The 26,563-nt window shown below is 47.5% G+C and overlaps 1 protein-coding gene across 3 annotated transcripts in view; it reads left to right on the top strand.

Moving 5' to 3' along the window:
• Positions 1-446: 446 nt before the first annotated feature.
• DENND2B (DENN domain containing 2B) overlaps positions 447-26,563 on the top strand; it is a 267,720-nt gene continuing 241,603 nt past the window's right edge. Inside the window, exon 1 of one of the 3 annotated variants that reach the window (XM_069739238.1) lies at positions 447-532. The gene's annotated coding sequence lies outside the window, so the exon portion shown is untranslated. Of the gene's footprint in view, positions 533-7,605; positions 7,728-10,658; positions 10,685-26,563 lie in introns of those variants that run through there. The other 2 variants (XM_069739239.1, XM_069739237.1) reach the window with 2 other exon arrangements.

The following is a 26,563-nucleotide window of genomic DNA, read 5'->3' as shown; positions in this document are numbered from 1 at the left end:
AACCACGCTTCGCTAATTGGTCACGGTTGGTTGAATCCTGTGTATTCAATGTATTATTCTAAAATCTTCATAAATAAACTACATACTTATTCTAGAATACCCGATGCGTTAGAATCGGGCTGCCATCTAGTAATAATAATAATCTGTATTTTTATATAGCGCTAACATTCCGCAGCGCTTTACAGTTTTGCACACACTGTCCCCAATGGGGCTCACAATCTAAATTCCCTATCGGTATGTCTTTGGAATAATCAGTTCCTTGCTTATCCATAAACATTTCACATATTTCTTCATTTTTCCATCTTTTGTTGCTTTAGGCCACAAACCTGCCACTCAGAAACCAGGATAAAGGAATGTAAAACACGTCACCGACTTTCAGATTAGTGAGAAATATTTTGTTCTGCGTCTTGTGCTCATTTCCTACATCAGACACAAGAGGATATTTTCATGATAGTGACACTGGAGGAGGAAGCTAATGATTCTTCTCCCGGACATTTGGAACGATTCAAGCAGATGTTGGTGCAGGAGCAAGGTACGGTAAGCTTTTGTATATGGATAGAAGATTCAGGATTGCATTTACATGACACGGTAATTAAGTAAAGAAAATACTAATCCGGGAGAACGTTTTCTGTATCGGCGTCACATCAGGACTGTGTGTGAAGAGTGCTGGCTAATGATCTCCGTATCTACACACGGCACTGATGACCTGCCAACTCAAGAATCATTCTGTGTGAAGAGTAAGCTGGAACTGCTGACTGTAGGGAATGGCTGGAGATCAGGATACCTGTGATAACAGAAGCTTATTCTGCATAAGGGACTGTTCACACACTGTGGATAACGCTGTAGTTATTCACTCTGGTTTTTCAGGAAAAAAAATTGCAGCTTCTTAGGCTGTTAATGCTGTTTTTTTGATAATTGCGCCACAGGATAAGATTCGCATGTCACCTTGATGCAGATTTCTTGTGAAATCTGCTCCAACTCAATACTGAAGTGAAAAGGCTGCAAAAAAAAGAGTAACTGAGGGTAGAGGAACCTCAAGAACCGTGTCAGAACTGAAAATCTCATTAAAAAAACTCATGCATTTCTAACATGGATTTCTTTTGAAAGTTTTACCAAATCTCATCCTTTCCTTTCGGATAATATCTGCAGCAAATAATTGTCATGTGATATGGATTTTAAATCTTTGCAATGTGTGCATCTGAAATATATGTGAATGCAGCATGTCTGATAATGCAGGTCCCACATCTCTATGCAGATCAGGTCCCTTCTACAGTGAAATTAAAGCCGGCATGTGCCATGTGCGTGCAGAGTAATACCAGTACCCAGGAGGCGCTGTGATCCTCTGAGAGATGTAACCAGTTTGGGACACAGAACCCAGGAGGACACATTCTATAGTCAGATAATAAGGAATGTAGATTGTATTTATCTTGGAGCTAGGAAGCATTTCCTGCTGTGCGGTTACACTATCCTTCTCCACGCTCCATCCTGGAGCTGTTGTTTTTACATCTTCCCCTGGCTATTCTCTCCACGTAGACCTTGTTTAAAGTCTGATCTCCGTTATTCATCCCACTTTACTGAACTTTGTCATTCCACCCCCTTTACTATCTTCTCTGTTTTGCACCCCTCTTTACTTTCTGATGTCCATCGTGCGCCTCTTTACTGTCGTATCCCCTATGTGTTCCCCTCTTTATTGTCATTCCCTATGTGCTCCCCTTTTTTACTGTCGGATCCCCCTGTGTGCGCCCCTTTTTGCTGGCGGATCCCCTATATGCGCCCCTTTTTACTGGCGGATCCCCTATATGCGCCCCTTTTTACTGGTGGATCCCCTATATGCGCCCCTTTTTACTGGCGGATCCCCTATGTGTGCCCCTTTTTACTGTCGGATCCCCTATGTGCGCCCCTCTTTACTGTCGGATCCCCTATGTGCGCCCCTCTTTACTGTCGGATCCCCTATGTGCGCCCCTCTTTACTGTCGGATCCCCTATGTGCGCCCCTCTTTACTGTCGGATCCCCTATGTGCGCCCCTCTTTACTGTCGGATCCCCTATGTGCGCCCCTCTTTACTGTCGGATCCGCTATGTGCGCCCCTCTTTACTGGCGGATCCCCTATGTGCGCCCCTTTTTACTGGCGAATCCCCTATTTGCTCCCCTTTTTACTGTCGGATCCGCTATGTGCGCCCCTTTTTACTGGTGGATCCCCCTATGTGCGCCCCTTTTTACTTTCGGATCCCCCTATGTGCGCCCCTTTTTACTGGCGGATCCGCTATGTGCGCCCCTTTTTACTGGCGGATCCGCTATGTGCGCCCCTTTTTACTGGTGGATCCCCCTATGTGCGCCCCTTTTTACTTTCGGATCCCCCTATGTGCGCCCCTTTTTACTGGCGGATCCCCCTATGTGCGCCCCTTTTTACTGGCGGATCCCCCTATGTGCGCCCCTCCTTACTGGCGGATCCCCCTATTTGCTCCCCTTTTTACTGGCGGATCCCCCCTATGTGCGCCCTCCTTACTGGCGGATCCCCTATTTGCGCCCCTTTTTACTGGCGGATCCCCCTGTTTGCTCCCCTTTTTACTGGCGGATCCCCTATGTGCGCCCCTCTTTACTGGCGGATCCCCTATGTGCGCCCCTCTTTACTGGCGGATCCCCTATATGCGCCCCTCTTTACTGGCGGATCCCCTATGTGCGCCCCTCTTTACTGGCGGATCCCCCTATGTGCGCCCCTCTTTACTGGCGGATCCCCCTATGTGCGCCCCTCCTTACTGGCGGATCCCCTATTTGCTCCCCTTTTTACTGGCGGATCCCCCCTATGTGCGCCCTCCTTACTGGCAGATTCCACTTTGCTTTACAACATAAAGGATTTTCTAATCTGGAGCCTGAACATTTCCCCTGGAGCCACAGCTGTTTTATCGATTGGCAAATAATAACTTTCATTTTATAGGAATTCATAAAATGTTCTCCGCTCCGTATAAGGAAAAGAACGGATTCATGTAAGGTGCAGCCGCTGAGGAATTAGCGTCATTTTATGGCACGGATACGTACATTTTATTCTGAGCGTTTTGATTCTTTGCAGTTTTCTTTTCTGTTTTTGTCCAAGAATAAAGCAACATCATTGTAAGAGATGTCAAGTATTATGCTGCTTTATTCTTTTGTGAAGTAATTTCCTATTGTTTCATAGATCTCTGCTTGCTGTCAGTTAATGAACGCGTATTTGTTTACATTCGCATGTTAAAAAGCTGTCCTCACCTAATGCTTCTCACAGCTGAGTGTTTATTACAGTGTGTGCTGGTCTCTGGGTACCTATGGCCAGTGCTTCTCACCTGAAGATGAAAAAACACCCTAATGGCGCCAGGTAGAAAGATGCTGGCGTCGATGTAAGCTCCTCCTCTGGCGCAAAAGTAGGCTCCTCCCCTCACATGCGCTGCATCTTTGGCCCCGCCTTCCTCCTCCTGCCAAAACAGTTCCTCTCCTTTCGTTTAACCCTTGGCTAACCATTGCCTCCGACCTCCAAGCCTCTGTCAGGCCATGGCTCCCCTGATCGCTGTTCCTCCTCTGTTAATATTAAACTATAACGCCTCCTTAATTAACTGCACAAATATTTGGGGACTTTTCGTCTCCTCGGTATCTTGGCAGGAGCCTAAGTGCACTCACCATTAAAAACCACAAGGCATGTCAAAACAGATGGAGAAATCAAACTGCAAATGTGTAATTTTCCCTTTTTTTGCAGTGATTTACAGGCTGCTGGTTTCCACTGGAAATAAACAATCTCGTATATCTACCCAGTAGTCACTGTCGTCTCTTAGAACAGGAATCCAGCAGAATTGTGACCTTTTTTGCCTGTTGGTGAATATTGGCTTTCCGCTGGTAGGTGATTTACCGTATATCACACAGCACGATCCAGGCTTCAGTGTTAGGAAGTTGAGGTTTTTATGCCCCGCATCAGTGTTTTGGCAGGTATAGACCCCTTTCCATTGTATCACTATCATTCCAGAAATGCAGCATTTTCTTTGTCACATTCCGATATGTTCCGTGATTTTAAAGATTAAAACCAGCTGCGAGCTGTGTCCTGCTCCAGTGTGTCCAAAGATAAATCAGTCCCAATCTGCACTGGTTAAACTAAACCACTTCACCCCCTGCGCTCCATCATTTAATACTCATGTAAATTGGAATCTGTACTGAGTCCTCAGCACCCCTGGGGGTACACCCGGAGATATATACTGTATCATCAGCATACTTGGGGTACATGTGAAGGTATATACTGTATCCTGAGCACCCATGGGGGTATATCCGGAGCTATATACTGTATCATCAGCATACTTGGGGTACATGTGGAGGTATATACTGTATCCTGAGCACCCCTGGGGGGTACACCCGGAGATATATACTGTATCATCAGCATACTTGGGGTACATGTGGAGGTATATACTGTATCCTGAGCACCCATGGGGGTATATCCGGAGCTATATACTGTATCATCAGCATACCTCGGGTACAACCAAAGGTATATACTGTATCCTCAGCACCCATGGGGGTACACCTGGAGTTATACACTGTATCATCAGCATACCTGGGGTACATGTGGAGGTATATACTGTATCCTGAGCACCCATGGGGGTACACCCTGAGATATATACTGTATCATCAGCACCCCTGGGGGTACACCTGGAGGTATATACTATATCCTGAGCACCCATTGGGGTATACCAGGAGGTATATACTGGATCATCAGCATACCTGGGGTACACGTGGTGTTATATACTGTATGCTCAGCCCCCCTGGAGGTACATGTGGCGTTATATACTGTGTCCGCAGCACATCTGGGGGTACACATGGATTTATATATTGTATCCTCCGCACACGTGGAGGTATACACTGTATCCTCAGCACCCCTAGGTGTACACGTGGAGGTATATACTGTGTCCTCATCATGTCTGGGGGTAGGCATGGAGGTGTATACTGTGTCCTCAGCACCCCTGGGGGTACACCCGGCGGTATATACTGTATCCTGAGCACCCATGGGGGTATACCAGGAGGAATATACTGTATCAGCTTACCTCGAGAACAACCGAAGGTATATACTGTATCCTCAGCACCCATGGGGGTACACCTGGAGTTATACACTGTATCATCGGCATACCTGGGGTACATGTGGAGGTATATACTGTATCCTGAGCACCCATGGGGGTACACCTGGAGTTATACACTGTATCATCAGCATACCTGGGGTACACGTGGAGGTACATACTGTATGCTCAGCATCCCTGGGGGTACATGTGGCATTATATACTGTCCGCAGCACATCGGGAGGTACACATGGATTTATATGTTGTATACTCCGCACACCTGGGTGTACACGTGGAGTTATATACTGTTTCCTCAGCATCCCGAGGTGTACACCTGGAGTCATATACTGTCCTCATCACATCTGGGGGTACACGTGGAGGTGTATACGGCGCCCTCGTCACGTCTGGGGGTACATGTGGAGGTGTATACGGCGTCCTCGTCACGTCTGGGGGTACATGTGGAGGTGTATACGGCGTCCTCGTCACGTCTGGGGGTACACGTGGAGGTGTATACGGCGTCCTCGTCACGTCTGGGGGTACACGTGGAGGTGTATACGGCGTCCTCGTCACGTCTGGGGGTACACGTGGAGGTGTATACGGCGTCCTCGTCACGTCTGGGGGTACACGTGGAGGTGTATACGGCGTCCTCGTCACGTCTGGGGGTACACGTGGAGGTGTATACGGCGTCCTCGTCACGTCTGGGGGTACATGTGGAGGTGTATACGGCGTCCTCGTCACGTCTGGGGGTACATGTGGAGGTGTATACGGTGTCCTCGTCACGTCTGGGGGTACACGTGGAGGTGTATACGGCGTCCTCGTCACATCTGGGGGTACACGTGGAGGTGTATACGGCGTCCTCGTCACATCTGGGGGTACACGTGGAGGTGTATACGGCGTCCTCGTCACATCTGGGGGTACATGTATAGGTGTATATGGTGCCCTCGTCACGTCTGGGGGTACACGTGGAGGTGTATACGGCGTCCTCGTCACATCTGGGGGTACACGTGGGGGAGTATACGGCGCCCTAGTCACGTCTGGGGGTACACGTGGAGGTGTATACGGCGTCCTCGTCACATCTGGGGGTACACGTGGAGGTGTATACGATGTCCACGTCACATCTGGGGGTACACGTGGAGGTGTATACGGCGTCCTCGTCACATCTGGGGGTACACGTGGAGGTGTATACGGCATCCTCGTCACATCTGGGGGTACACGTGGAGGTGTATACGGCGTCCTCGTCACATCTGGGGGTACACGTGGGGGAGTATACGGCGTCCTCGTCACATCTGGGGGTACACGTGGAGGTGTATACGATGTCCACGTCACATCTGGGGGTACACGTGGAGGTGTATACGGCGTCCTCGTCACGTCTGGGGGTACACGTGGAGGTGTATACGGCGTCCTCGTCACATCTGGGGGTACACGTGGGGGAGTATACGGCGCCCTAGTCACGTCTGGGGGTACACGTGGAGGTGTATACGGCGTCCTCGTCACATCTGGGGGTACACGTGGAGGTGTATACGATGTCCACGTCACATCTGGGGGTACACGTGGAGGTGTATACGGCGTCCTCGTCACATCTGGGGGTACACGTGGAGGTGTATACGATGTCCACGTCACATCTGGGGGTACACGTGGAGGTGTATACGGCGTCCTCGTCACATCTGGGGGTACACGTGGAGGTGTATACGATGTCCACGTCACATCTGGGGGTACACGTGGAGGTGTATACGGCGTCCTCGTCACATCTGGGGGTACACGTGGGGGAGTATACGGCGTCCTCGTCACGTCTGGGGGTACACGTGGAGGTGTATACGGCGTCCTCGTCACATCTGGGGGTACACGTGGGGGAGTATACGATGTCCACGTCACATCTGGGGGTACACGTGGAGGTGTATACGATGTCCACGTCACATCTGGGGGTACACGTGGAGGTGTATACGGCGTCCTCGTCACATCTGGGGGTACACGTGGAGGTGTATACGGCGTCCTCGTCACATCTGGGGGTACACGTGGAGGTGTATACGATGTCCACGTCACATCTGGGGGTACACGTGGGGGAGTATACGGCGTCCTCGTCACGTCTGGGGGTACACGTGGAGGTTTTTCCTGGGTCTTCAGTGCACAGTGACAAGGCAGCATTGTTTTCTCAAGAGCAGCAATCACAATTCTTTTTTATTTTGTAGCTTGTTGAATGTTTTACTATAGACAAGTCCTTTAATCCAACATTAGTAGTCAGAGGTGCCCGATTATCGGATGAGTATAAACTTTACTCATAAGTGACGAAACATAAAAACATATTTCCTTTTGTAGTCGGTGAATCCGGTCCCAGATCCGATCTGCATCTTTGTGCGTTACTTGCGGTGCATTCTTCCTCTTAGTAGATTCCTTTATTTTGGGGAGCGCTGCAGCGGGGTTCACCTGACTTTTGGCTGGAGTTTGGCACATTTGGCGTGCTCTGTAGCTGCAATCCTCCCAGACCCGTTCCCCCTCCTTCAGCTCCTTTCCTGGCGGTTTGGGTTTAGTGTTTCACATTCATCTCCCAGTGACGGCTCGTCCCCACTTCCTGTCTTTGCAATTTTTTTTTTTCCCAGTTTCCACAAAAATTAGTTTCAGGCTCAGAGATCAGAGCTGGAAGGACGCTCCGCGCAGTTCTGCAGCCGCCGCTCCGGTACGTGGATTTTACCTCACTTCTTGTGATGCTGCAGATCTCGGTGACATCTAATGATGAGAGGGATACAAAGCGTGGTGGTACCTAATCCCCCCGGGGCAGAGGCGCTCCTGTCACACAGGTGTAGCAGAGCTGGGCTTACCGTGCATAGTGGGGTGCGATCTGTGTATAGAAATATATATCAGAGCTGCTGTTACCTGCCAGTATCCCAGATGGCAGGATTACATACAGTGGCTCAGCAGTTGGTATCATAGATGGCAGGATTGGATACGCAGCTCAGCAGGCAGTATGACAGATGGCAGGATTAGATACAATGGCTCAGCAGGCAGTATGACAGATGGCAGGATAAGATACAGTGGCTCAGCAGCAGGTATCATAGATGGCAGGATTACATACAGTGGCTCAGCAGTTGGTATCATAGATGGCAGGTTTAGATGCAGTGGCTCAGCAGGCAGTATGACAGATGGCAGGATTACATACAGTGGCTCAGCAGTTGGTATCATAGATGGCAGGATTGGATACGCAGCTCAGCAGGCAGTATGACAGATGGCAGGATTAGATACAATGGCTCAGCAGGCAGTATGACAGATGGCAGGATTACATACAGTGGCTCAGCAGTTGGTATCATAGATGGCAGGATTGGATACGCAGCTCAGCAGGCAGTATGACAGATGGCAGGATTACATACAGTGGCTCAGCAGTTGGTATCATAGATGGCAGGTTTAGATGCAGTGGCTCAGCAGGTAGTATCATAGATGGCAGGATTAGATGCAGTGGCTAACCAGGCAGTATCCCAGATGGCACGCTTAGATACAGTGGCTCAGTAGGCTTTATCATAGATGGCAGGTTTAGATACAGTTGCTCAGCAGGCAGTATGACAGATGGCAGGATTAGATGCAGTGGCTAACCAGGCAGTATCCCAGATGGCACGCTTGGATACAGTGGCTCAGCAGGCTTGATCACAGATGGCAGGATTAGATACTTGTCTGGCAGGGGATACTATTGGCAGGTGGTCGTGTTCTGTGGTGCTGGCAGTGTACAGGGTGTATAGAGATGTATATATCAGGCTTCCCGTTTTCTGCGATGATGATGATGATAATGAATATCTGGATAGGATGGGGCAGAGCGCAGGCGCTTCCGTCCGCTGCTGTTTCTCATTATTCGGAGTGCTGGACCTGTCCAATTTGGCAGGACCCAGGTGCAGCCGTGTAGATGACGCCGTGGACTGAGCCTCCGCACCTGATCTCTGGATTGTGTAATGTGCTGTGTTTGTGGACAGATGTTCGGATTGACCGTAGTGGAAATGCTCGGAGCCTCACAGGAACGTTTTTGTGGTCCTTGTGTGGAGTGTATGCCCACCACAGACCGGGCACGGACCCCCCAGTGGCCTATGTGCTAATGTGGAGAAGATCGCAGGCCATTAATATGGTTGTATGGCAGGCAGCTCCTGACCTGTGCAGGTGAATGAGCACAGAGCCGGAGGTGACCATTTTTGCCTTCAGTAGGGTTTAGATGAGTTTGTTTTCGGGTCCTTATACAGAAGTCGGTGCATGAACCAGCTAAACGAACAGCCCCATAGACCTATTCAGGCTGTTATTTCAGGGAGCCACGGTCGGTCCGGGCTTAGTGGTCTCTGCACAGACCATGAAATACAGGCTGTCCGATCCCAGTGTAACCCTCATATGTCACTGGTTGGTATGGAACATAAGGCCTCATGGTCTTCTATGGGCTCTAATTCTGTTGGCTCCTACGGTTCCTCTGTGCGCCCCCTATAATTTTTATTTGCCGCACATGCAGTGTTAGGGTAAAGGTATTATCACATTAAGCGACGCTGCAGCGATATAGACAACGATGCCGATCGCTGCAGCGTCGCTGTGTGGTCGCTGCAGAGCCGTCACATGGACAGCTCTCCAGCGACCAACGATGCCAAGGTCCCCGGGTAACCAGGGTAAACATCGGGTTACTAAGCACAGCAAAGCAGAAAATACTGATCAAACAAAAAACCAATGTGTGTGCAGGAGATTTCTGAAATCTCATAGGCTTTGCTGGCATTGTAAAAAGCAGCTGACAATTAGCATAAAAAATGCAGCCAATACGCCCTGTGTGAACTTCCCCTTACTCGGCTATCCTTCCTAAATGTACGGCTTATAGGGGAGAATACAGCGGTAAATCCACAGGCGGCTCGGCACGGTAATTGCCGTCTGGTCCTCCCAGTCGCTGCGATCCTAGTGATCGGGTCAGGATTATTTGTACACGGGTCCGATCGGAGGTTAACCCTTTCCAGACAACTTTTGTGAGACCTTCTAATACGCTGCAGAGCTCTGATGACCAGACACCACTTTCTAGACTCTTCCCATGAGCCAGCAGACAGCGAACCCTTGGTATTCAGTTTTATTTGGCTGATGGTCATTTTAGTTGGATATAGATTTGGTGAGGTCATCTCGATGGATGAGGACACAATGCACTTAAAGGGATATTCTCATCTAATGCTAAAATCGATGGAATGGTGAAAAAGCTCCTTCTCCTCCATTCTCCTGATCAGAGGGAGCGGTCATCTGCTTCAGTGCACGGATCACAATATGATCTATGTCCCAGGTATTTGCCCTCATTTTATAACATGAGGTTACCCAGTAAATTCTCAGTATAAGGGCTCAGGGAGATGATAATCAGATCGCACATTAACAGCACATTGACAGCACACTGACCCATGCACGATGATCGATCCTTCTCCTGGTCCGACTGTCCGTGAAATAGAAAATCGCTGCATGCACTAATCTTAGTCTCCGATGAGACTCGCCCATTCTAGGCTACGGGGATGTAAAAAAAATCTTATTCCACACATGACATTTAATTTTTATGGATACATTTCTACTAATCTTGGAAACTGTGTTTTATCATGTACATTTTTTTTTCTGTAGATGTATGAAAACGAATCACACATGGACATAAAGAAACAGGTATCAAAATCATCTGAAAATCATCCAAGTTTTCTGGATGAAACTCCGACGATTTTACATGCTCTCGTCTTATGTCGTCCTTAATCTGATTTTCTTTTGAGTAATGTTTTAAGTTATTTCCTGCAACTGTATAACTTTCTCTTCATCTGTGTGATTTTTGCTTGTCATTATCGGGGTATGTCTGCTCTTCTCAGATCTCCCCCAATAACAGCGCTCTTCACTGATTCCTCGCCGCCATCTTTGCTGTTTGTGACCTGTCTCAGATCCGACCATTTTGCAGATGTCACTCAGCTTTTCCTTTGCATAGTGCAGCTTCACAGCTCCTCCTGACCCGTAATATTTATTAGTGAGAGGGTCGCAGCTGGGCAGAGGGCAGGTAAGAGGCATCTGCCCTTAGTTCTGTGTCTCCTCTGGTCTTTACCATTTTTTCCTGAGATGATTGACCTGTCACAGGTCCCTGATGCCCTGAATGGCATTGCCAGCTGTCTGCTGCCCAGCGTTGACCTTGTAAATAACTGTGTATATGCTGCCCAGCGTTGGTCTTAATTACAGCTGTGTATCCGCTGCCCAGCGTTGACCTTGTAAATAACTGTGTATATGCTGCCCAGCGTTGGTCTTAATTACAGCTGTGTATCCGCTGCCCAGCGTTTGCCTTATTTACAGCTGTGTATCTGCTGCCCAGCGTTGGCCTTATTTACAGCTGTGTATCTGCTGCCAGCATTGGCCTTATTTACAGCGGTGTATCTGCTGCCCAGCGTCGGCCTGATTTACAGCTGTCTATCTGCTGCCCAGCGTCGGCCTTATTTACAGCTGTGTATCTGCTGCCCAGCGTCGGCCTTATTTACAGCTGTGTATCTGCTGCCCAGCGTTGGCCTTATTTACAGCTGTGTATCTGCTGCCAGCGTTGGCCTTATTTACAGCTGTGTATCCGCTGCCCAACGTTGGCCTTATTTACAGCTGTGTATCTGCTGCCCAGCGTTGGCCTTGTAAATAGCTGTGTATCTGCTGCCCAGCGTTGGTCTTATTTACAGCTGTGTATCTGCTGCCCAGCGTTGGCCTTATTTACAGCTGTGTATCTGCTGCCAGCGTTGGTCTTATTTACAGCTGTGTATCCGCTGCCCAACGTTGGCCTTATTTACAGCTGTGTATCTGCTGCCCAGCGTTGGTCTTATTTACAGCTGTGTATCCGCTGCCCAATGTTGGCCTTATTTACAGCTGTGTATCTGCTGCCCAGCGTTGGTCTTATTTACAGCTGTGTATCCGCTGCCCAGCGTTGGCCTTATTTACAGCTGTGTATCTGCTGCCCAGCGTTGGCCTTATTTACAGCTGTGTATCTGCTGCCCAGCGTTGGCCTTGTAAATAGCTGTGTATCTGCTGCCCAGCGTTGGCCTTATTTACAGCTGTGTATCTGCTGCCCAGCGTTGGTCTTATTTACAGCTGTGTATCTGCTGCCCAGTGTTGCTTATTTACAGCTGTGTATCTGCTGCCCAGCGTTGGCCTTATTTACAGCTGTGTATCTGCTGCCCAGCGTTGGCCTTATTTACAGCTGTGTATCCGCTGCCCAGCGTTGGTCTTATTTACAGCTGTGTATCTGCTGCCCAGCGTTGGCCGTGTAAATAGCTGTGTATCTGCTGCCCAGTGTTGGTCTTATTTACAGCTGTGTATCTGCTGCCCAGCGTTGGCCTTGTAAATAGCTGTGTATCTGCTGCCCAGTGTTGGTCTTATTTACAGCTGTGTATCTACTGCCCAGCGTTGGCCTTATTTACAGCTGTATATCTGCTGCCCAGCATTGGCCTTGTAAATAGCTGTGTATCTGCTGCCCAGCGTTGGCCTTGTAAATAGCTGTGTATCTGCTGTCCAGCGTTGGCCTTATTTACAGCTGTGTATCTGCTGCCCAGCGTTGGTCTTATTTACAGCTGTGTATCCGCTGCCCAGCGTTGGCCTTGTAAATAGCTGTGTATCTGCTGCCCAGTGTTGGTCTTATTTACAGCTGTGTATCTGCTGCCCAGCTTTGGTCTTATTTACAGCTGTGTATCTGCTGCCCAGCGTTGGTCTTATTTACAGCTGTGTATCTGCTGCCCAGTGTTGCTTATTTACAGCTGTGTATCTGCTGCCCAGCGTTGGCCTTATTTACAGCTGTGTATCTGCTGCCCAGCGTTGGCCTTATTTACAGCTGTGTATCCGCTGCCCAGCGTTGGTCTTATTTACAGCTGTGTATCTGCTGCCCAGCGTTGGCCGTGTAAATAGCTGTGTATCTGCTGCCCAGTGTTGGTCTTATTTACAGCTGTGTATCTGCTGCCCAGCGTTGGCCTTGTAAATAGCTGTGTATCTGCTGCCCAGTGTTGGTCTTATTTACAGCTGTGTATCTACTGCCCAGCGTTGGCCTTATTTACAGCTGTGTATCTGCTGCCCAGCGTTGGCCTTGTAAATAGCTGTGTATCTGCTGTCCAGCGTTGGCCTTATTTACAGCTGTGTATCTGCTGCCCAGCGTTGGTCTTATTTACAGCTGTGTATCCGCTGCCCAGCGTTGGCCTTGTAAATAGCTGTGTATCTGCTGCCCAGTGTTGGTCTTATTTACAGCTGTGTATCTGCTGCCCAGCGTTGGCCTTGTAAATAGCTGTGTATCTGCTGCCCAGCGTTGGCCTTGTAAATAGCTGTGTATCTGCTTCCCAGCGTTGGCCTTGTAAATAGCTGTGTATCCGCTGCCCAGCGTTGACCTTGTAAATAGCTGTGTATCTGCTGCCCAGCGTTGGCCTTGTAAATAGCTGTGTATCCGCTGCCCAGCGTTGACCTTGTAAATAGCTGTGTATCTGCTGCCCAGCGTTGGCCTTATTTACAGCTGTGTATCTGCTGCCCAGCGTTGGCCTTGTAAATAGCTGTGTATCTGCTCCCAGCGTTGGCCTTATTTACAGCTGTGTATCTGCTGCCAGCGTTGGCCTTATTTACAGCTGTGTATCCGCTGCCCAGCGTTGACCTTGTAAATAGCTGTGTATCTGCTGCCCAGCGTTGACCTTGTAAATAGCTGTGTATCTGCTCCCAGCGTTGGCTTTGTAAATAGCTGTGTATCTGAGCACTGAACACCTTCTAGACTTTACTGTGACTGTCAGATAATCTGGCGCCATGTCCCACTGATTCCAGGATATTTTTACCTGTCCTCTTTTTCACGTGTTTGCTGCTTTAGTGGAGACTTTTGTTTCTTGTAGCTCGGGGAGAGAAATCTGCTCCAGATTTGTGACTTGTGCAACTCCTTAGTGGATCTGTGACTGGATCTCCTGAGAATAGGATGGACCGACAAGGGGCTCTGTATGCGAGCAGTAAAGGAGACGGCAAATGCTGCACGTAGTCCGGCATGTCCACTTCCCCCGGGGGTCAGCATAGTGAAGGCACTGGGGTATGAGGTACTATGTGCCTCAGTGTCCGGCCACTGGCCCCGAGTCATCCGCTCCTAGCTGATGTAGTGTGCGGCACAATATGATGTACAGATCCTCTAATGTGCCGGGACCTGAGGCCCCATGTGTGTCACCATAGGACACTCATAGGTTTGTATTGTTTTTGTGAAGGATTTATCTTTTCTGAAATGTCAGGGTGCAGATTATCAAGTAACCAGACAGCTCCAGGCCGCAGTGTGGATGCAGACAGCCTGGAGGCTTCTCATGCCAGACCTGTAACCTCCTCACACGTGGACGGCGCCCTCCGAAGGCCCAGATGTGCTTGTGGCTGCGTTGTCATTTGCACCAAATTTATCAAAGTTTCTAACTTCTTTACATGAAACTCTTCTGTCTAGAGCTGGTTTGAGACTTTGTTAAACTTTTTAGAAAGCTGGATTTCATAATTATGGCTTAGGCCACATTCCCACGGCTTTTTTCCACAGCCTTTTATTGCAGGTTTTCACAGTAATCCGCTCTGATTGTTGTGGGGTTTTTTTTTTCCCTGTGCAATATTGGTGCAGATTTAACCCCTTAGTGACCGAGCCAATTTTGACAGTACAGTTTACAGTATTTTTTCGTGACAGATTGTACTTTATAGTTGTAAAATTTCTTTGATAATAACTTGCATTTAAAAAAAAAAAAGAAAAGAAACAAATTTGTATAACTTTTAATTTTTGTGCCGTTAAATCAGAGAATTATGTCACTCAAAATAGTTCATAAATAACATTTCCCACATGTCTACTTTACATTACTGCTATTTTGGAAACTTGATTTTTTTTTTTTTGTTAGAAGGGTTAAAAGTTGACCAGTGATTTTCTGTTTTTCCAGCAAAATTTACAAAAGCATTTGCTTTGGGGACCACATTACATTTGAAGTGACTTTCGGGGGCTATATGACAGAAAATACCCAAAAGTGACGCCATTCTTAAATCTGCACCCCTCAAGGTGTTCAAAACTACATTCAAAAAGTTTATTAACCCTTCAGTTCACGAGGACTGAAGCAATGTGGAAAGAAAAAAATAACATTTTTACTTTTTTCACAAAAAAATTACTTTAGACCTAAACTCTTTTATTTTCACAGGTGTACTTTGAGAAAATGGACCACAACATTTATTGTGCAATTTCTCCTGAGTCCGCCGATACCCCGTATGTGGGGGAGATGCACTGTTTGGGCGCATGGCAGGGCTCAGAAGGGAGGGAGAACTTCTTGAACGCAAAATTAGCTGGAATCAAGAGCGGACGCCATGTCGCGTTTGGAGACCCCTGATGTGCTTAAACAGTGGAAATCCCCCACAAGTGACCCCATTTTGGAATCCACACCCCTCAAGGATTGTATCCAGTGTGTGAGGCAGGGAGGGGGGATAATATGCGAGGGTCAATACCACAAACTTATCACAACCACAGCCCTAACACCAACCCCAAATTTTGATCACTGTTATAGACCCTATAACAGTCATCAAAAGGAAGAACTTCCTATTGTTGCCAGGTACCAACCAGCAGATTTCGACGGGCGCACTGCGCATGCACCCACCCTTTTTTTTTTTTTTTTTTTTTCCAGTAAGATGACACGGAAGGCTAGGAAACGGAGCAGGAGGGTCTGGGAAAGGCAGAGGTATCAGGGGGGCTCGGGGGAACTCATTTCTCTGATTTGCTATATCAGAGAAGAGAGAAATTAATTTTAAATCAGACTTTTTTTATGATCACCGTTATTTGGTGAATAACTGCGATCACATGACGGGACCATAAAAACTGTCCCCGATCATGTTCTCCAGGGTCAGTAGCCGAGACCCCGGAGATTTACCAACGCTGGGACACTACGCATTTATTTCTCAGCGCCGTTATGAAGTGACACTGAGGTGCTCATGAAGGATATAATGGAACTAGAGCGAGTACAAAGGAGGGCAACAAAATTAATAAAGGGGATGGGAGAACTACAATACCCAGATAGATTAGCGAAATTAGGATTATTTAGTCTAGAAAAAAGACGACTGAGGGGCGATCTAATAACATTGTATAAGTATATAAGGGGACAATACAAATATCTCGCTGAGGATCTGTTTATACCAAGGAAGGTGACGGGCACAAGGGGGCATTCTTTGCGTCTGGAGGAGAGAAGGTTTTTCCACCAACATAGAAGAGGATTCTTTACTGTTAGGGCAGTGAGAATCTGGAATTGCTTGCCTGAGGAGGTGGTGATGGCGAACTCAGTCGAGGGGTTCAAGAGAGGCCTGGATGTCTTCCTGGAGCAGAACAATATTGTATCATACAATTAGGTTCTGTAGAAGGACGTAGATCTGGGGATTTATTATGATGGAATATAGGCTGAACTGGATGGACAAATGTCTTTTTTCGGCCTTACTAACTGTTACTATGAATACGTACCCTGCCACCGTTAAGACACATCAGCTCTCGTTAAGGGTTAAAGCAGCATTTTTTTATTGCAGAAACACTGGGATTCTGCACTTAATTGATACAACTGCGTTTGGTTTTTCTCTACATGCTTTTTTTCTCTCCTTGGCTTCCCATAAAATCCTGTAAGGGAAAATCCCCTAACTCTCTTTAAAAAAAAAAAAAATGAAATAAAGGAATTAATTGACTTGACAGCATCATTTAGGGTATGTGCACATATTGCGGATTTGTGTGTGGATTTTTCCGCTGTTTTTGTGCAGAATTCAATTATGGAACAGGTGTAAAATGCTTCGGAATCCGCACAAAGAATTGACATGTTGCGGAAAATAAACCGCAGCGTTTCCACGTGCTATTTTCCGCAGCATGTGCACTGTAGATTTTGTTTTCCATAGGTTTACATGGTACTGTACACCGCATGGAAAACTGCTGCAGATCCACAGCGTCAAATCCGCAACGTGTGCACAGACCCTAAATGGCCAGAGGCCATGAGTTTTTATGACTTGGCATCCATTTACTTGATCTGTTAAATGCAACAAATGTGTTGCCGAAAATATTAATGTAGCGGATAAATGCATGATATTAAACTTTATTTACGAAGTATGGTTCTCAGTGATGTCACCTCTGATCTCTGGTGATGGATAGGAGGCATTCTCAGTGATGTCACCTCTGATCTCTGGTGATGGATAGGAGGCATTCTCAGTGATGACACCGCTGATCTCTGGTGATGGATAGGAGGCATTCTCAGTGATGTCACCTCTGATCTCTGGTGATGGATAGGAGGCATTCTCAGTGATGTCACCTCTGATCTCTGGTGATGGATAGGAGGCATTCTCAGTGATGACACCGCTGATCTCTGGTGATGGATAGGAGACATTCTCAGTGATGTCACCTCTGATCTCTAGTGATGGATAGGAGGCATTCTCAGTGATGTCACCTCTGATCTCTGGTGATGGATAGGAGGCATTCTCAGTGATGACACCGCTGATCTCTGGTGATGGATAGGAGGCATTCTCAGTGATGTCACCGCTGATCACTGGTGATGGATAGGAGACATTCTCAGTGATGTCACCTCTGATCTCTGGTGATGGATAGGAGGCATTCTCAGTGATGTCACCTCTGATCTCTGGTGATGGATAGGAGACATTCTCAGTGATGTCACTGCTGATCTCTGGTGATGGATAGGAGACATTCTCAGTGATGACACCTCTGATCTCTGGTGATGGATAGGAGACATTCTCAGTGATGACACCTCTGATCTCTGGTGATGGATAGGAGACATTCTCAGTGATGTCACCGCTGATCTCTGGTGATGGATAGGAGACATTCTCAGTGATGACACCTCTGATCTCTGGTGATGGATAGGAGACATTCTCAGTGATGACACCTCTGATCTCTGGTGATGGATAGGAGACATTCTCAGTGATGTCACCGCTGATCTCTGGTGATGGATAGGAGACATTCTCAGTGATGACACCTCTGATCTCTGGTGATGGATAGGAGACATTCTCAGTGATGTCACCTCTGATCTCTGGTGATGGATAGGAGACATTCTCAGTGATGTCACCTCTGATCTCTGGTGATGGATAGGAGACATTCTCAGTGATGTCACCTCTGATCTCTGGTGATGGATAGGAGGCATTCTCAGTGATGTCACCTCTGATCTCTGGTGATGGATAGGAGACATTCTCAGTGATGTCACCTCTGATCTCTGGTGATGGATAGGAGATATTCTCAGTGATGTCACTGCTGATCTCTGGTGATGGATAGGAGACATTCTCAGTGATGACACCTCTGATCTCTGGTGATGGATAGGAGACATTCTCAGTGATGACACCTCTGGTGATGGATAGGAGGCATTCTCAGTGATGTCACCGCTGATCTCTGGTGATGGATAGGAGGCATTCTCAGTGATGTCACCGCTGATCTCTGGTGATGGATAGGAGGCATTCTCAGTGATGTCACCGCTGATCTCTGGTGATGGATAGGAGGCATTCTCAGTGATGTCACCGCTGATCTCTGGTGATGGATAGGAGGCATTCTCATTGATGTCACCGCTGATCTCTGGTGATGGATAGGAGACATTCTCAGTGATGACACCTCTGATCTCTGGTGATGAATAGGAGACATTCTCAGTGATGTCACCGCTGATCTCTGGTGATGGATAGGAGACATTCTCAGTGATGTCACTGCTGATCTCTGGTGATGGATAGGAGACATTCTCAGTGATGTCACCTCTGATCTCTGGTGATGGATAGGAGGCATTCTCAGTGATGTCACTGCTGATCTCTGGTGATGGATAGGAGGCATTCTCAGTGATGTCACTGCTGATCTCTGGTGATGGATAGGAGACATTCTCAGTGATGTCACCGCTGATCTCTGGTGATGGATAGGAGACATTCTCAGTGATGACACCTCTGATCTCTGGTGATGGATGGGAGGCATTCTCAGTGATGTCACTGCTGATCTCTGGTGATGGATAGGAGGCATTCTCAGTGATGTCACCGCTGATCTCTGGTGATGGATAGGAGACATTCTCAGTGATGTCACTGCTGATCTCTGGTGATGGATAGGAGGCATTCTCAGTGATGTCACTGCTGATCTCTGGTGATGGATAGGAGGCATTCTCAGTGATGTCACCGCTGATCTCTGGTGATGGGCGGTTTGTTCTATGTATATTATGTTGCTCGTCCTCCTCCTGTTATCAGGTATTCATGGTCTCTCTTCCTCCGCTGCAGATTCTAGTAATATTCTTTATTTCAGCACCAGAATTTTTTTATTTTTTAATAACAGTTAAGTGGATTTATATTGAGTGTAATAAAAGCTTTACAGTAACATAACGAGAACGCGGCTCCTGACAGGACGGAGACGCTCGCGCATGAATCCCCAATATGTTTTATATTAGGATTGCAGATTTTTGCCAGATGCCGAGAATAATCTCCATACCATATAGTAACATTACAGATGTAAAAGCATGAAGCCCCCCTCGGAGGCTGAGCGTGGATCTCACCGTCACGGGGGTTGAGATGTTTCACAATGATCGGACAGGATTGTACCCTCTCGTGCAGGTTGCACAGCATGAACTTTCTCCAATGGCTCCAATATAAAATTGATTTGTAAGTGTCTAGAAATTCAGGGGTGGAGATTTATGGCCGCGCAATGTTATAATGTACTGGGGCAGATGCTTTTTGCAACATTTAGAAGCTTTTAGTGCCTTCTATTAACACACCATCTAGATGCCAATTACTGAAGTATGCTCTGTGCAGGCACTGACCAAGCTGGGGATTCTGGGAGATTTCAGCTCTGAAGCCTGTAGAAGTATAAATGCAGCTCTGAAGCATTTTCTCCCCAACCTATCTATGCCCCTCCGCCATATCTCTGCCCATGTCTTCTGCAGGTCTCCTCTATCTCATCCAGCAGGAACAGTATGTGACCACTGCAGGCAATCGGTGACAGGATAGTGCCAGGTTTTCTGCAGAGGCTGGACTATTCTCAGCTTTCATTCTGCTGTATTGTCAGCACAGAGCGTGGCCTGCAGGACTGATTAGTAAATGATCACTCTCATTCCCTTCTTTTGAGGTCCACACCATCAGGCTCTTCCGTCCCCTCTCCCTCAGAGTAGCGGTCATATATCGCTATCCATGCTCGCCCACCCACTTCCTGGACCATTTCTCTGCCTGGCTGCCGCACTTCATGTCCTCAGAACTCCCAACCCTTATCCTGGGAGACTTCATCATCCCCATAAACAGCCCCACTTCCACATCTGCATCCCAGCTTCTATCACTAACCACTTCGCTCGGCCTCTCACAGCTCTTAACCTCTGAGACACACAAGGATGGTAACACCCTGGACCTGGTCTTTGTACCTAGATAACTCACCGCTTCCCCTCTGACCACAACATTCTCTCCTTCACACTCACAATTCCTCGCTCACCCCAGCATTCAGATATCTACATGTTATTAATCCTCACGCACTTTCAGACTCCCTACACTCATCATTGTCCCCTATCTCTTCTTTTTCCTGTCCTGATCTGGCTTTACATCACTACAATGACACTCTTAGAAGCACCCTGGACCAAGTAGCTCCTCTCACCCTCAGAACCTCCAAACACAGAATAAAACAGCCCTGGCTCACATCGCAAACCCGATTTCTCCAGCGATGCTCTAGGTGTGCTGAACGCTTATGGAGGAAAACTCGCACACCAGAAGACTTCATACACTTCAGATTTATGTTAAGGACCTATAACTCAGCCCTTCACCTCGCCAAACAGACCTACTTCACCACTCTGATCTCCTCACTATCCAACAACCCTAAGAAACTTTTTGTCACCTTTCACTCCCTCCTCAGGCCAAAAGCACAAGCCCCTATCACAGACATCTGTGCTGATGACCTGGCCTCCCACTTTATAGAGAAAAGTCAGGAAATCCGCTCCCGATCACCAAGTTCAGTGACTCCCATCCCTCCCTGCATCTCCCCTGGCTCACTCTCCACGTTTGATCATATCATAGAAGAAGTCTCCAGGCTCCTCTCTTCTTCTCATCCTCCTTCAAACACTCTATCACTGCACAAACAACTACAGACCGGTCTCCAATCTCCCCTTCATCTCTAAACTCTTGGAGCGCCTGATCTACTCCCGCCTGACCCGTTACCTCTCCACTCACTCCCTCCTAGACCCTTCACAGTCCGGCTTCCGCGCCCTACACTCGACAGAAACTGCACTCATCAAAGTGACCAATGACCTTCTGACAGCAAAGTGTAATGGTGACCACTCTCTGCTCATTCTTCTTGACCTTTCTGCAGCTTTCGACACTGTTGACCACCCTCTCCTGCTCTCTAGGCTCCAGTCACTTGGCATTAAGGACACTGTTCTCTCCTGGTTCTCCTCCTATCTTTCTGACCGCTCCTTCAGTGTTCTGTTCTCTGGCTCCACTTCATCTCCTCTTCCTCTCACTGTCGGGGTACCTCAGGGCTCAGTCCTTGGCCCCCTTCTCTTCTCCCTCTACACGGCCCCAATTGGACAGACCATCAGCAGATTTGGCTTTCGGTACCATCTTTATGCTGACGACACACAACTATACACATCATCCCCTGACCTTACCCCCGCTGTACTACAGAACACCGCTGACTGTCTGTCTGCTGTCTCCGCCATCATGTCCGCTCTCTATCTGAAACTCAACCTCTCCAAAACTGAACTTCTCCCACCATCTACTAACCTCCCTAAACCTGACGTTTCCCTCTCCGTGGGTGGCACCATAATAACACCCCGGCAGCAGGTGCTCTGTCTGGGTGTTATGTCTGTGTTATGCTTTAATTATTGTATTGTTAATGTTGTTACTTATCACTTTTGTGTTTGAAGCTGTTAATCTGTAAACCGCTGCGGAATATATTGGCGCTATATAAATAAAGATTATTATTATTATTAAATGAGACCCAGGTGCCTCCACAGCTCCATGGAGTCCCTGACATTCCTCATTTACTTTGTGACATCTGCTGCGTCGTTTACAATAGTAGAAATGAGAGGAATGGATCCTAGAACTGCGCCTCCCTATAAGATGCAGGTAATGAGTCACCCGGCAGATCCCATGCACCGAATGTCGGCGCCATTGTCCCGTGCCCCGAGTGTCGGCGCCATTGTCCCGTGCCCCGAGTGTCGGCGCCATTGTCCCGTGCCCCTAGTGTCGGCACCACTGACCCGTTGCCCCGTGTGTACTTGGTCTTCCCTTTATTTTGTAATCTGTGCTCCTTTAAAATCTTCTGCCCCCTTTAACCCTGGTATTAGTCTGACCTGACATGACTCGTTGTTCGTTACAAGTTACAGAATAATGGAAACTTCCCGTTGCCTTATTTGTTAGAACATCTCATCCTTTCTCTCTTATTCTGGGGAGACGTCCAGAATTCAGTGCTGAATACCGAAGAATACAAGTCTAAACATTCCTGTGTCCATACACCATATCCTGGTAATGTAACGATGCGGATACAATGTAGCATTCTCAGCATCAGACAGCCATAAAGTACTCTCCTGTAATCTTATGAGAACCTTTATTCTTTTTGAGTTCTTCAATATACAATATATCATCTTTATTGTTCTGGTACGAGATTTCTGATAAGAGCATGTGAGAACATGCGTGTGATTCGGCCACCAATGCTCGGTCTCACCAACAGCCATGAATAAGGCATTGCCTGCCGACACACATCACCCAGTTCATAGGCTCCTGTATTTATTTATTTTTTTTATATAACTTTTTCTATAATGGATAAATTAATGTAAATCTCTGCATTGCTGGACTTTTTTTTTATTATTACAATGCCAATTTCTGATTGACAGAATGATCTGTTCTCCCGTTATGTGTATTATTTTTTTTGAATCTGTAACTTTCATTGTGTCTCTTCCATTCTTTTTGTTTTCAAACGTAGTCCATAAATTCAGAGTTTTTATGTATTGCTGTTCCCAGTTGTACACCACCTCAGCTTTTCAGGATTTCTGGGTGTAAACAGGTGAGTATTTGAGTGTGTTTACTATAACACAATGTTGGCACCATTACCCACTGGAGGTAATATTCTCTGCACCTTTTTTGTTTAGTTAGTAGAGACTATTGTTGTGCTCTCTGATGGGACACTATGACCGCATGGTGTCTCCATTTATTGGGGATAGGGGGTCATTATTAGATGTATCTATTATGTGCAGCCTCTTTATGGCTCTATAGTGGGTAATGGTACCATTTTGTGGTTTCCCACTCTTTTAATACCTTCCCGACCTGTTACACAGCGTATGCGTCATGAAAGTCGGTGCCAATCCGACCTGTGACGCATATGCTGTGTCACAGAATGATTGCCTCCCTGCAGGCCGGATGAAAGGGTTAACTAATTTCACCCGACCTGCAGGGACAGGGGGAGTGGTACTTCAGCCCAGGGGGCTGAAAGTGACGTTTCAGAGCAATCGTAATATTTCACCAATGAAAAGTCATGAAATATTACAATCCAGCCATGGCTGATGCTGCAATATCATCAGCCATGGTTGGAGACCGCGTTCTGCCACCGATCCACCGTTACCGTCCTCCGTCCTGTCCTGTGCTCCGCTCCCCTCCGTCCTCCTGTCTGCCTACCCTGCAGTCCGATCTCACATCCCCCCCCCCCGCTGTCCGATCCCACCCCCGCATACTTTCCGACCTCCGGTGTCCCTTCCCTCCCGGTGTCCGTCCGTCTTCTACATGGGCGCCACCATCTTCCAAAATGGCAAGCGCATGCGCAGTGCGCCCGCCGAATTGGCCGGCAGATTCGTTCCAGGTACATTTTGATCGCTTTGATAGGTTCTATCACAGCGATTAAATAAAAAATGAATAAACACACCCCCTTTATCACCCCCATAGGTAGGGACAATAATAAAATAACGAAAATATATTTTACTTTTATTTTTCCACTAGGGTTAGGGTTAGAACTAGGGTTAGGGTTAGAACTAGGGTTAGGGTTAGAACTAGGGTTAGGGTTAGGACTAGGGTTAGGGTTAGAACTAGGGTTAGGGTTAGAACTAGGGTTAGAACTAGGGTTAGGGTTAGAACTAGGGTTAGGGTTAGAACTAGGGTTAGGGTTAGAACTAGGGTTAGGGTTAGGACTAGGGTTAGGGTTAGGACTAGGGTTAGGGTTAGGACTAGGGTTAGGGTTAGGACTAGGGTTAGGGTTAGGACTAGGGTTAGGGTTAGGACTAGGGTTAGGGTTAGGACTAGGGTTAGGGTTAGGACTAGGGTTACAACTAGGGTTAGGGTTACAACTAGGGTTACGGTTACAATTAGGGTTACAACTAGGGTTAGGGTTAGAAGTAGGGTTAGGACTAGGGTTAGGGTTGCATTTAGGGTTAGAATTATACTATGTGCACACGGTGCGGATTTGGCTGCGGATCCACTGCGGCTCGGCCACTGCGTATTCATAGCAGTTTTCCATCACGTTTACAGTACCATGTAAACGTATGGAAAACCAAATCCGCTTTGCCCATGGTGCGGAAAATACCGTGAGGAAACCCTGCGTTGTATTTTCTGCAGCATGTCAATTCTTTGTGCGGATTCTGCAGCGTTTTACACCTGTTCCTCAATAGACATCCACAGGTGAAATCCGCACAAAAAAAACTGGAAATCCACGGTAAATTTTCAAAAACTGTGCGGACGAATCCGCAACGTGGGCACATAGCCTTAGGGTTAGAGTTGGAATTGGGGTTAGGGTAGGAAATGGGGTTAAGATTAGGGTTAGGGGTGTGTTGGGGTTAGGGTTAGGCTTGTGGTTAGGGTTATGGTTAGGCTTGGGATTAGGGTTAGGGGTGTGTTGGGGTTAGGGTTGGGATTAGGGTTAGGGGTGTGTTGGGGTTAGGGTTGTGGTTGGGGTGTGTTGGGGTTCGGGATGTGATTAGGGTTATGGCTAGAGTTGGGTTTAGGGTAGGGGTGTGTTGGGGTTAGGGTTAGGCTTGTGGTTAGGGTTATGGTTAGGCTTGGGAATAGGGTTAGGGGTGTGTTGGGGTTAGGGTTGTGGTTGGGGTGTGTTGGGGTTCGGGATGTGATTAGGGTTATGGCTAGAGTTGGGTTTAGGGTAGGGGTGTGTTGGGGTTAGTGTTGGAGTTAGAATTGAGGGGTTTCCACTGTTGAGGGGTCTCCAAACGCAACATGGCGCCACCATTGATTCCAGCTAATCTTGCGTTCAAAAAGTCAAATGGTGCTCCCTCCCTTCCGATCCCCGACGTGCGCCCAAACAGGGGTTTACCCAAACATATGGGGCATAAGCGTACTCAGGAAAAATTGAAAAAAACAACGGGGGTCTAATTTCTCCTGTTACCCTTGGGAAAATAACAAATTGGGGGCTAAAAACTTATTTTTGTGGGAAAAAAATGATTTTTTATTTGCACGGCTCTGCGTTATAAACTTCAGTGAAGCACTTGGGGGTTCAAGTGCTCACCACACATCTAGATAAGTTCCATGGGGGGTCTAGTTTCCAAAATGGGGTCACTTGTGGGGGGTTTCTACTGTTTAGGCACAACAGGGGCTCTGCAAACGTAACATGACGCCCGCAGACCATTCCATCTAAGTCTGCATTCCAAAACGTCACTCCTTCCCTTCCGAGCCCTCCCATGCGCCCAAACAGTGGTTTACCCCCACATATGGGGTATCACCGTACTCTGGACAAACTGGACAACAAATTTTGGGGTCCAGTTTCTCCTGTTACTCTAGTGAAAATAAAAAATTGCGGGCTAAAAAATAATTTGAGGAAAGAAAAATTATTTTATATTTTCACGGTTTCATTTTCATGTGTTATAAACTTCTGTGAAGCGCTTGGGGGTTTAAAGGGCCACTGTTACCCCCTCCAGCAGTTATAAACTAAAAGAGCCACCTTGTGCAGCAGTAATGCTGCATTCTAACAAGGTGGCTCTTTTAGTTTTGTGTTCATGTATTACTAAAATAAAGCATTTTGAAACTTTTCAAAAATACCTGTCCTTTGTCCATGGAGGCGGGTCTGAAGCCTCCTCTGTGAAGCGCCCAACTGCCGTCACTCATCTCTTCTGGGGCGATGGTCGCCGCCCCCTGCGCGCTGTTTTCTTCTGAAATCCGGCGCCTGCACTGTGCGTGGCCTGCCTGGGGCAGGCGCAGTGAGAATTGGCGGTCATAGATCTCAGATGCCGGGTTCCTGCCTGCGCCTGTGCGGGCAGTGCGGCCACCCTGTTACTGTATCAGTGTACTCAGTTGAAATTTCCCAACAAATTTTAGGATCCATTTTATCCTGTTGCCCATGTGAAAATGAAAATATTGAGGCTAAAAGAAATTTTTTGTGAAAAAAAATAAAAGTACTTCATTTTTACGAATCAATTTGTGAAGCACCTGGGGGTTCAAAGTGATCACTATACATCTAGATAAGTTCTTTGGGGGGTCTACTTTCCAAAATGGGATCTCTTGTGGGGGAGCTCTAATTTTTAGGCACACAGGGGCTCTGCAAACGTGACATGGTGTCCGCTAAAGATTGGAGCTAATATTTCATTGAAAAAGTCAAATGGCGCTCCTTCCCTTCCAAGCCCT

Source organism: Ranitomeya imitator, chromosome 9 (genome assembly GCF_032444005.1).
Source record: "Ranitomeya imitator isolate aRanImi1 chromosome 9, aRanImi1.pri, whole genome shotgun sequence".
NCBI lineage: Eukaryota > Metazoa > Chordata > Amphibia > Anura > Dendrobatidae > Ranitomeya > Ranitomeya imitator.
The sequence above is the reverse complement of the archived record's forward strand: the minus strand, read 5'-3'. Positions and strand labels throughout refer to the sequence as shown.